This window comes from Pinus tabuliformis, chromosome 4_1 (genome assembly GCF_031772625.1).
Source record: "Pinus tabuliformis cultivar Carrire ecotype Pingquan chromosome 4_1, CPIR1, whole genome shotgun sequence".
Classification (NCBI taxonomy): Eukaryota; Viridiplantae; Streptophyta; class Pinopsida; order Pinales; family Pinaceae; genus Pinus; species Pinus tabuliformis.
In genome coordinates, this window is record NC_142303.1 from 439,694,963 (window position 1) to 439,705,160 (window position 10,198).

At 29.9% G+C, this 10,198-nt stretch overlaps 1 pseudogene; it reads left to right on the forward strand.

Moving 5' to 3' along the window:
• The first annotated feature begins 2,979 nt into the window (after positions 1-2,979).
• On the forward strand, positions 2,980-3,090 carry LOC149176212 (U6 spliceosomal RNA; annotated as a pseudogene).
• Positions 3,091-10,198: the final 7,108 nt, after the last annotated feature.

Genomic DNA, 10,198 nt, shown 5'->3' on the forward strand with positions numbered 1-10,198 from the left:
CACCACTTATTATGGAAGTTGTTTGAGGTTTATCTCATCCTTCTTCACTCCTTATATTTTTTACTTATAAAATAAGGTTGGACTATCATCGATTATACCTTTGTTTTTAATTGAGATGTTTCATGACAATTCTTCACCTATGTTTGGAAAGCCCTCTCGGCGGTATGTTCATACCTGCGTTGTCCTATTGGTCTAGTTCATTAATGATATTTTCGTGGTTAATGCACTTTGATTATAATTCGTTGCTCTATTGTTACAATATTGTATGTGAGCTAACATTGGAGATTTTCAATATTTTTCCTTAACCGCCATACATAATCTTATTAATTGTACCTTAGTCATGCATTGGTCACATGATAACCTTCGTAACTCATGGTTTAATTCCAAGAATCGAATTCTTTGGAACTAGGTTTACCATTGGTCACATGATAACCTTCGTAACTCATGGTTTAATTCCAAGAATCGAATTCTTTGGAACTAGGTTTACTATTGATTTAAAGTGTAAATAAGATGAATTTTCAATTTTATTATGAGGATTTTTGTAATGACTTTTGCTTTAAGAAAGTTGAGAAAATTTTTATTATTTATAGTGAATATAAATGAATAATTTATTGGAAAAATCTGTTTATCTGCGAGAATATTTACGTGATCCATAATAAATGAAAATAATGAGCTATTTCTGTAGTTTACCCTATCTAAGGTAGTCGACCCAATCTAAAGTATACATGCCCGCGACCAGAACTAATATTGAAAGGCGACCCGAACTCGTAAGGCGGGCGATCAGACCACAACTCTTCTCGGGCAGGGTTGGTTATACCAGCCTTAGGGGAGACAGGTTAATAAAGAAATCGTTCTTTTATGGGTCTTCCTAAAGATTGCTCCTTTCACCCGGCAATGAGCTATTTCATTTTTTTTATATGTATTTTTATTATTATTAGGTGGAGTGTAATTTATGTATAAAATGGATGTTAATTTATTTAGAGTTTAATGACAAGTGTCTTAAAAAGAAAATGAATATATATATTTGGTTAATTTAGTTAAAAACATTATTAAACATCAAAAATATCACTTTTACTATGATTGTTACAACTTAGTACGAAGGAGATGTGGTGAATATATTTTACTCCCATAACATGTGATAAATATATTTTACTCCTACTTTTAAACATAAATAAATATTTATATGTCCATATAAAATAACTTAAATTTGTATTAATTTAAAAAATAAACTAATTAAAACTAATAAAAGATATTATATTTTCAATTTTTAGTATAAAGATATATATCATTATCACTATTATAGGCTTTGGCTCTTTTTTAAGTATATCTTTAAGTTACATGAAATTTAGTAAAGATAAGTTTAAGTTGTATAGTTTATACAATCCAAGTGTTTAAAGGGATATTTAAGGCATTGAATTTATTTATACATCAAAAATGCAATTTAAACAATGAAAAATTATACATGAGAGAGAATTATTATAGATCCATCTGGCTAGAAGGATCAAACTTCTGGAGGTCCAAATCTTTTTTCAAATTTTGCACACTAAAAAAGATTTGCACGTCAAGAGATTTGATTCTCTTAAGCCCTTGGTATCACTGTAATTAAAATGGATCTATAATGGTTTAAAAAGATTACACATATTATTGTAATAATCATGGGAAATTAAGATAAAATATGTTTTACAAAATAACATTACTAAACATAATCAAGTTGGTTTGAGTGAGACTTACTCCCAATTAAAAGCTTAGCCTCAATTAAATCTCAAGTTCAAGGGAAAACTAAACCATGCCAAACAACTTTCAAAACATCACCCAACGCAAGAAAAATAGAACTAAATTTGTGAACTCAATATTACTTGAAATGTTATATATTGTACAATATAGAAGTATATTCATAAATTCACTATTTTATACCAGATTTTGAATCATCAATGTATGAGGCTGTATATGCCTGCTTGCTTGTAGATCCATGGTGTATATGTTTGCCTACCAAAATCTAAGAGTAAATATATACAACCCAATATATTTATGGTCCACTGGCAGGCTAAAAATCAGGCTGGTTATTTTCAGCCAAGATAAAAAGTCTTTTCTAAATAAACATACAATTTACTTTAAAATTAAACCGGTCACGGGTTCAGGGATAACAACAACTACTAAATCCAGTACTGGTTTTTCCAAGTTAAATTTTTCGGAGACTATTTGTCCAAAAATAACTGTGTCCTATCTTTTCTAAATAAATATACAATTTACTTTAAAATTAACCAAGTCACGCGTTCAGGGATAACAACCACTACTAAATCCATGCATTTCGGGGCATGAGCTAAGTTTGCCGCGTTTCAGTACAGGAAGCAGCGATGATAACGAGATCCACGCTGTCTTATGCATTTGCACTACACAATTATTGGCAACGCATCGAACCACAGGTTATACCATAGTTACCAAATTCGGTCATACTGGTCGAAAAAATTGGAGAATTCGGTGGTTCGATTCGGTTGTCGAATAGTTTGCTGATTCGAAGTTCAGTGAAGTTCAGTACAGGGAGAACAGTGCTGATTGCAATGAATTTTTGGAGCGTAAATTAGATGGCAAGTTTTTAATGAAATGTAGAGTGATACATAGCAAAGTATTGGTTATGATTTATATGGCAAAGGTTTTAATGAAATTCATTAGTATAAATAGGCTACGGATTATGATATATATATTAACTCACTGATTATGATGTATAAATAGGTTAGGAATTATGAGATATACCGAAAAGCTACCAGAAAATGGATGTTTGTAAAACATAATATTGATATATCTTAGATTTTTAATTTACAAATTATATTGTAAGTATTTGTGAGAGATATATTTATTTAAGTTAAATAAAAGGAATTTGATTTTTTTTTGTTAATTATTAATTAACAATTTAAATTTTGAAAAAAATATTTGACTTTATTTAAATATAAAATTTAGGTTAATATGAAATGGGTATGTTTTGTAATATGAAATTCGGAGACATCCGATAAAATTGGAATGATACAGAGAAGATTAGCATGGCCCCTGCGCAAGGATGACACGCACAAATTCTTCGTCTGAAAAAAAATGTTTTGTAATATGAAATTTGTATAGAAATTTAATTTTTATTGAATATCATATTATATAATTTATAATAGTTTTAATGGTTAACACAATTTGTTTTTTGGTTAAAACATATATTTAAATAGTTGTAATATGTATATTTCCAAATTTTTTAGGTAACAAACTCGAGTTCGAATTCGGTAACTATGGATTATACCAGTCTTCCACCACCATTACTGGCCTACTGACACCGCCAACTATTTTCCTAAGAGTGCGAAATTGTCCGAAATACAGACATTCACACAACCAAATAATGCAATCATCCTATTACCCAGCAGACCATGTTCTTGGTCAAATGGATTTTATACAATGCTAGAGCAGTATATGCCACTAGTTATATTTAAATAAATATTTATACCGTATAATATATGCTGCCTCCCACATTAATGGTCATATAACATTATATACATTGGCATGTTCTATTGGTCATGAACATCGCGCAGCCAAAATAATATGTGAGGACCCGGGTTCGAAATTCAAGGCGAGCTTAATTACTTCATGGCAAAGTAATAATTGAGGCTGTGAAGTCCATGAACCCCATTGTGTCTGTGGTGGGCAACTTGGGTGTGTAAATACCGTGTGTACAACAGCAAAATAAGTACTCTCACAAAGTGCAGAGAGATCATTGATTTTTTGAGAAAAGAAAGATCATCCTTTTCATTAAGCAAAAAGTAGTATGCTGACAAGCCGTTTAAAACCCAAAACATAAATCATACTGACAGACAATGCCAGAATGTAGTAAACGTGAGAATTATATAAAGATCAAACATTGACAAAGTTACAAGAAGTAAATATATCTATATAACCAGAAGAACAAAGTGATGGTTGTACAAAACGCTGTTCTGAAATAATACTGTACTCCAAGAAACTGGATGTGCAGTAACAACCAAAAACCGACTAGCTCGACAAAAAGAAATACTGTATTCCAAGAAACTGGATGTGCAGAATCGGATGACGAAAGGGAAGTTGTAGTCGATCATTGATTCTAAAAAAATTTATTAGAATTGTTAAAAGAATCACAGTGCTTTTATGGAATCTGTAATTTCTAACTTGGGGATTTTAGTACTGGTTTGGAATGTTTACCAACACCTGCGGGTTTTGGTGTAACTGAAAACTTCTTCATGATATCAGAGCCTAGACCCAGATTCGATTCCCCCTAGTTGCATTTGAGGGGGTGTTGGAAGAATCACCTACTTCTATAGAATCCGTAATTTCCACCCTAAAAATCTAAAAATCTTAATTACTAATTTGGAATATTTACCAATACTTACCTGTGAATTTTGGTGTAACAGAAAACTTCTTTAAACTTCTTTATTTTAAAAACAACTATCTAGAATGTTCGTAGCATTATACAATCAAAACAAAACTACATAGCGGCAATCCGTGGAGGCAACATCTATATCAGCGGGTATAATAAACAAACAACTACTTTATTTTTATAATTTTTTTTAGTTTCAAAATTCATTCAAAACACATCAAAGGTTTATTCGGGGATTATAAGGTGTTTAAATGCTTTTTTGGGATTAGAATGTGTGAAGTTCAACTTTTGGATTTATTGAAATGATAATTGTACAATTAATATAGATTTTGCTTTTTCAATTAAAATGTGATACTCAACGTTTTATTTTAGTGGAATAATTTATGAATTAAATTATATTTCTGAATGCGCTAAAAACAGTTCTATTTTATATAAGATTATAATTTTCGTTACTAAATTGTATTTTTAATATATATTAAAACAAAATGTAAATTAAAAATTCCATTTCTTTGATGTGTTTATTTTTTTTAATATTAAAATAATATTCATTAAAAAAGATTATTATTATTTTAATAAATGTGCGTCTCTCCACGGTGTCCCACCTAGGGCGCTAAATCGCAGAGCTGAGGCAACGACTTTTCAATAAAAAGATTAAGATTAAGTGTCATATGTTGTAAAATGTTTTCTCGAATATTTGATTAGATATATATTGGTCATTGGGCATACAATTTTCTTTGAAAGGAAGTGGATTTTATTGGTTTAAAATATGAGATATTGGATTTCTTGAATTTTGAAATTATACAATTTATTAATCATCAAACTAATATATGTATATCAACCAGATAGGTAGTAGATTATAATTACTTATCATAGATTCACGCTAATTTGGATTTACTAAATATTTGAGTTCATTAAATTAATATAAGTAAATTGGTTTTTTTATATATAATTTTTTATAATTTAAATTTAATTTAACTTAATTTTATTATACTTGATGTACTTATGGTATTATATATTCAATTTTGTTTTTGAGTATCTATTAGTTTGTCTTTGACTAAAAATTTATGTTACTTATCCATATTTTGTTTTAGACCAAAAATTTATCCACTTATTCTTTTTTTGTTATTATTTAAATTTATTTCTTTGTAAAGTGATTGTTTGAAGCCTTATTATGGGTTTAGTAACTTCCATTTCTATTAGTTACTATTTTTTTAGTTTTATTTCTTTTCTATTCAACTTTTTTTATTTTTCTATTGTTTCTATTTTCATGAATTACATTTTTTTCTTCATATTTTCAAATTAAGAAAAGGGCTAATGATATATTTTATTTATTTTAATATTCAAGTTTTTTAAATGATTTTTTTTTAACTAAATATTTTATGAACTAAGTGTTTTGATTAGAAACTTTGTGTTTTGATATCCATCTATAGTTACTAGTGATTTAATTTATATAATTATGCTAGTTATAATTTAGTTGTTAAATTAATAATAAAACAATTGTTATTACAAATTATTTATAAATATTAAATAACTTTTTTTTACAATTTAATTTAAAATTTTTGAGTCTAGAGGCTCATTCTACCGCCCAATATGACGTGTAACTCTATCCGTCCATCATCAAAGTTGAAATTTTGCTCATGTCGGCCAAAATAAAAATTAAAAATATTAAATAATTGTACAAAACATTCAATAATGTGAGCTCATAAAAAATTTGCACACTTAAATCCATAGATAAGATAGTTCTTTTAATACTAAATCACAAATTATATATCATCTCAACTCAATTTTGTTCTCCAAAAGAAAGATGTGTCATTTGAGTGATAACAATAAAAGTTGTGTTTGATATTCCCATGCCTTCACCCCCACAAACACAATTGCATTCGGTTATGTTCAATTCCCATGAACTTTATAGAAGATAATTGGTTGTGCAAAACAAGCTTCTTGGAATTGATATCTCACTAAGTTGAAACTAAATTTCTCCATATCAATTTGAACCGAATACTGCCAACAAAATAAAGTTATAAAGCTTCATTACAACCAGTGAGGTAGGATGCTCACCAAAAAGCAACATTTTAGCACAACATTTTCACTTTCATTTCTAGTTTTTTATAAAGGATTTAATTGGTCATCTCACACCTTATGAGCAGTTCATACTCTAATTAACCATATTTATACTAAGCATCAGGTACTAGCTACTAAGTAGCACTTATTAAATATTGAAAATAATCAAATTTCTTTTTATATAGATTTTTATTATTTAATTTTATACGATGTATTTGATTTATTAAAAATTACTATATAATTATTTTAAATTTTGTGTTTTAACTAAAATAAAATATATAAATATTTTATAAAATTTTAATATTCATTACTTAAATTATATTTTTAAATATATTATAAAAAGTTCTCACATATATATATATATTCATTTTGTGTTCATCTTAGTAAAAATAAAATTCATTAAAGTGAAGCCCATGAGGAGCAGTGCAATTGGACCTACCAAAACAAAATCATTAAAGTTGTCTTTAGAGAGTGTTTTTTGGAAGTTTTTCTCTTGGGTTTTGGGTTTAATTTTTTTAAAATTCTATAGAAATTTATTGAAATCACAAGCTTGATGGAAAACCCCTGCACATTGATAGTGCCCTAAGAGTTTTTAGAGTGTTAAATCCATATACACACTAAAAAACCAGTTTAAATAACACAAATAAAGATTTCACCTCAAATGTTTTTGCCAAATAAAATTACACTAAAGGCAACTCCATTTTTTTTAGAACTAAGATGTGTCATCAATTTTTCCTTCGATTTCAACCTTATGCTACCAAAGTGTCCACTCCTACACCGTTGGATAGCAGAGTTCAGCCAACGCCTTTTTAAGATAATGGTTGTAGACTTGGGTTAACGCAGACAAGAAAATATGGCGTTGTCTACCGACGTGAAAAATTCGTGTGGATGTCAGCTTTCTGCCCATGAAAAATTCGTGTGGATGTCAGCGTTCTGCTGGTGAAAAATTTGTGTAGATGTCAGTTTTCTACCCGAATTTGTTTTAAAAAATTTCAAAAAATTAGAATGCTAGAGGGTTTGGATTTTTTTTCGATAGTGAGAATGGATTCAACATCATCAAAAAATTTTAGGGCACCAAAAATATTGAAGTTTGATAGCTATAATTCATATTTTCAAAAATTCCTACTATATTTTATCATAATCTTGTTGAAATTTCTATTATTTTTTTAACTAATTTATAAATTTTTATACATTAATCCAACTTATATTATAGATTTTTAAACATTAATCCAACTTATATCATAGATTTTTAAACATTAATCCAACTTATATCAGTCCCATTTAAATGGACCGTATTTCAATTTCTGATGTATGTTTGGTCATTCGACATAGAATTTTGTGCAGAGATTTGATTTTTTGGATTTTGGAAATTACACAATTGATTAAATTTTGAAATTTATCACATTATTATTTTAATTATTGAATTAATGTGGTTCATCATTATATGAATAGATGAAAATATGAGCCAAAGAGGCTTATAAATCATAGTTACCAAGTTAGTACTGGAAAACAAATTTTTGGTTTATTAATAATTCATCCAATTCAGTTCCAATTCAGTAGGGTGTTTTAGCATATTATTTTTGGTCAAAGCTCTCCACCGGCTCGGTCACATCACCAATTCTACTTTACCACTTGCATTTTTTTATTTAAATTAAACATCATAATTAAAACTATGATAATGGTTCTCAAAAAGACCATGCTATTAAAAAAAGATTTGCATACTGACTTGCATTTTTCATTTATATTTTCACTTTTATATATATAGATATTAATTAAATAAATTGGTCGTTATCACCTCTAGATGTTGGGCATACTATAAGGTGTTGTGTGTAGTATAAGGTGTTCTTCAGCTTATTTGTCACATCACCAAGTTCTTTTACCAATCACCATAATTTTTTTAAAAGAGAATTAACATTACACTCTTAACTATAATAATGAGTTTCATGAAAACTATACTATAGAAACAAAAACATCAACATACTAACTTACTACTAGAGAAGTGGGCCCCTTTGTAAAAAATTGTTATCATATCCCGATGTTTGGTGTTTTATGAGGTTTTCTTGGGTTTTTTATGTTTGGTGTTTTATGAGGTTTTCTTGGGTTTTTTCTATTACTATTTCTATAGTACACTGATTATTAACACTATCACCTCTTATTATGGAAGTCGTTTCAGGTTTATCTCATCATTCTTCACTCTTTATATTTTTTACTTATAAAATAAAGTTTGATGACATTATCACTGACTACCATCCATTATTCCTTTGTTTTCAATTGAGATGTTTCATGACAATTCTTAACCTATGTTTGTAAAACCCTCTTGGCAGTGTGTTCATACCTTCATTCTCATATTTGGTCTAGTTCATTAATGATATTTTCGTGGGTGATGCACTTTGATTATATTTCGTTTCTCTATTGTTACAATAGTGTATGTGAGATAACATTTGATATTTTCAATGTTTTTCCTTAGCCACCATATATAATCTTACTAATTGTACCTTAGTCGTGCATTGGTCACATGATAACCTTCGTAACTCATGGTTTAACTCCAAGAATCAAATTCTTTGGAACTAGGCTTATTATTTCTTTGTGAATGCCGAGGAGGTAGATTAATTTGGTGAATGATTAATTGTAAGGGAACACGACCAACGATCTTGGCCCTACATATGTGGGGAAGAAGATCCAACAATTGTACATCACTTTCTCTACCCATGGGGATTAGTTTTGGTTTGGAAATTCATTGTTACGCCACAGTCAAAGATAAGAGGATTTACTCTTTTTCATTCCACCGATTATGTGATAAAATATGAGAATCCAAATTAATTTATCAATCAAATGAAATTACATATATACAAGAAGTGTTGTCTTAAGATAGGTACGCTATTTTAGACACACAATTTGTTGGTTGAGAGACTATCTCAAAAACACACCAATCTAGGAAATAGATCCTAACTACTAGGAACATACTCTTTTACTTGGTAAGAATCACAACTAAGACAAGTAGGAATTAGATATTCCAACACTCTCCCCTTAATGAGTACTTGTTTCCATATCACTCTGTAAAATCTAGTTGTGGTAAAATATACCAAAAAGAATATGTTGATGTCCATATAAAGGAGCAACCATCCACTGGAATGCATGGGTACTAACCGCTGCAACCGCAAATCTTGTAGGATGTCCTTCGTATACATGGTTCTTCCAACCATTATAACTGCACACCTATACCTGTACTTGTAAATCCCCCTCCATCATTATTAACCTGGGTTTTTTCGGATTACCTGTAACCATACATTGGGTTTTATCGGATCACCCTCAACCATGCCTCCAAAGGCTGTCAACCACTAAGGCTAAACACAGCCACGAAGGCTCACTTCATGCATTGGGTTTTATCGGATCACCCTCAACCATGCCTCCAAAGGCTGTCAACCACTAAGGCTAAACACAGCCATGAAGGCTCACTTCAGCCGCTATGGGCCACAAACCTGCCACTAGGGCACTCCAGCCACTCTGGGCTACAAACCTGCCACTAGGGCACTCCAGCCACTAAGGCTCACCAAACACTGACTCAACCAGACCAAAGGTTTTCTCGACTAACCCTAAACCATGCCAACAGGAATCTCTGTCCCACTTCACTCTTACATGTGGTTTCTGGCTTACCACAAACCGACACTTCAAATACAAAGTGGTTTTTAGATTACCACGAACTGTGGTGTTTAAATTACCACGAACTGTATGGGGATACACATGCCTTACAAGGCTTAC